General features: G+C 33.2%; 1 long non-coding RNA gene across 1 annotated transcript; it reads left to right on the top strand.

The window, feature by feature from the left end:
* The first annotated feature begins 1,491 nt into the window (after positions 1-1,491).
* On the top strand, positions 1,492-2,809 carry LOC146884455 (uncharacterized). Its single transcript, XR_014984034.1, has 3 exons — positions 1,492-2,078; positions 2,445-2,611; positions 2,687-2,809. It is a non-coding gene; the product is annotated as an uncharacterized LOC146884455 (long non-coding RNA).

Raw genomic sequence — 2,809 nt, 5'->3', positions numbered from 1 at the left:
ACTTTTCGTATAGTTTATTAGTATATATCTTATAATGTACAAATACTTCAATATTCCATTATTGATGTCCATAAACTTAATGTTAAGAAGGTATTTGAGAATTTGTCAAGACAAACATTTCAAATTTTGACCTAATCCTTCTTTTGTATTGCTCAATTTCAGCATGTTCACTTATAGCACGAGATGATAAGTGTACTGACTACACATAACAAGTAATCATTCTCTTTCAAGAAACTTGTGCAACACATGACAACTTTTGTAATTCATAATTCAATTAGATAATAATGTTCACCAAAAACATAATAAAAACTATATTTGATATTTTATCAAACAGTCGGCGTGCAACTGAAATTTAACATAAAGTATTTATAATTGTCAAGTCTATATTTCATCCAGTTCACTCTCATGCATATCCAAATATCTCAATCTCATATTCAAGTTAAAATCAGCTCACAAATATACTCAAACTCTATCCTTAACAACTTTGAAACTATCACTACTCATTAAGTTCCAATTAATCCTCAACAAGCAAAACATGAGGTCAAAGCCTTAAGATTACTAATGAATCATGTTTTATTCCTAGATACAAACTCCATTAGGTACTTAGTTTCAGTTATAGGTTACAAAGGGGAAAAACCTCTATGGATGAAGAAGGAGACCCAATGAGGAGAAGGAAGAGCTTCCCAACACCCAGCAGCCTCCAAAGGCCTTTCCCAAGCACCCTAGGCAATTCTCTATCGTGCAAGATGAGAAGTGAATGAAAACTCTTGTAGATAGCATGATTAAATACTTGTATTTCATATCTCAACACCACTATTGCTCAGTGCCGTCTTAGTATCACTAGGCACCATAAGTTAAGATGTGAAAGAGGCAGCCACTAACTTGTTTTCTTGTCTTTGATATTGGCATTGTTGTTACTACCTTGCCATAACTCACAAGAGTTATGGCCAAAATTATCATAGTTATATCATTGCATCCTTTTTCTAAATAAAATTCCTTTAGCACCCTTTATAACAACAATATGGTTAAATAGAGAAATTTGGATTCTAAGTACATTTTTCAACGATCTTGGAATAAATCACCTTATTATCACAAACTCGCATGAATTAGCCACAACTTGGATTCTGTTGAAATAGTTTATAATAGAGTCTTGTTCAATCATGGATAGTAGTTCACATTGACTTCAAAGATATTGTAGCTTTACATAAGCTTGTTTTAGAATATTTGCACTTGCTTTGATAATATGACTCTTGATTTTATTTTTATTTCAAAAATGAATGTAAAAACAAACTAATGCAATTAAACTTAAGCTTTGTAGTCCAATCTCTTGTTCTCCTTTTATGTTTCCTTTTGTTCTTTTGAGGTAGTCTAGGGAGGTTCTTGAAACCCAATAATAACATCCATCTTCTTGCATCAATCCACATTTTTTTTCCAGTGAATTAAGGAGATTCATAAATATAATATATGATGCACGAATACGATACTCACTAACACAAAAAAGCCCTATAACGTCACCCATATAACGTCTGTCTAGAAAAAGTCCCACGTTAAAAATGACCGGTGGCATTTTTGTAAATTATTTGACTTTTTTAACGTCTGCCCATTCCAACACAGACGTAATTTAACGTCTGACCCACAGTACCCCAACGTTATGTAAAAATTAACGTCTGAGCTCTCTGCCCCCGACTTAATTTAACGTCTGACTCACTCTGCCCCGACTTAATTTAACGTCTGACCCACTCTGCCCCGACTTAATTTAACGTCTGACCCCCTCTACACCGACGTTAAGTAACGTCTGACCACGCAGCCCCGACGTCAATTTTTGGGTTTTCTCTACGCGAAACGCATAAACCCTAATTGTTTCGTCGCGCCACCAATTTTTCGCGAAACTTCTTCGTCGGCAACCACCATTCTGAGCTCCTCCAGGTAATTTTTGAACGTTTTTCACCACCAAACTTGTTGGGATTTGATTATGGATTGATTTTAGGCGTTTTGAACCGAATATTTTCCGTTTTCATCCTCATTTGCAGTGTTTCGCGATCCTTCCCGTCGGTGACCATTATTCCGACCTCCTCTAGGTGAGTTTCGAACATTTTTCACCACCAAACTAGTTGGTATTTGATTGTGGATTGATTTTAGGCGTTTTCAATCGAATATTATGCGTTTTCATCCCCATTTGCATTGTTTTGAGATTATTTTGCTTGTTATCTCTTTTTCATTGTATGTATGTAATTGCTTGTATTTTTTTATTTGCAATTATAATTTTTATCTTAGACTATTTTTTTTTAGTTTTTTTGGCCTATTTCTTTTTTTAATTGAATTTTTATAATAATATTTGTAAAATTACGAAATAAAATTATATTTATTGTTATTTGTAAAATTGGACTAATTGTATTTGATTTTTTAATATTGTTGTTGCATTAATTTTTATTTTATGTATGTAGATTTATTATAGATTCATTGTGGACCAAGGTCGATCTGCCGTATATGGATTCATTGAACCTCAAACCATTCAACCTTCGGGAAACTCACATGACCACATCAAACTTTATTTGCAAACATGGATGGTTGAGTCAAATAGAGAGATCTACTTTGCGCCATACATTGATGCGTATGTTTTTTTTTCTAGTAATATTTTATGAAGTATTATTAATTATTTTTGCTAAGTACTTGTGATTGACGGTAGGTATCATTGGCAACTATGTGTCATCATTCCAAGACAATGCACGGTTGTATGGTTTTATTTATGCCATAGGAAGATTCCATATGCTTTGAAAAACATGTTACAAGTATAAGTATTAATTTTTTT

This window comes from Vigna unguiculata, chromosome 8 (genome assembly GCF_037176805.1).
Source record: "Vigna unguiculata cultivar grain cowpea cultivar isolate G323 ecotype 2 chromosome 8, ASM3717680v1, whole genome shotgun sequence".
Taxonomy (NCBI): Eukaryota; Viridiplantae; Streptophyta; class Magnoliopsida; order Fabales; family Fabaceae; genus Vigna; species Vigna unguiculata.
Note: the sequence above shows the minus strand (reverse complement) of the source record. Positions and strands in the feature narration are given on the sequence as shown.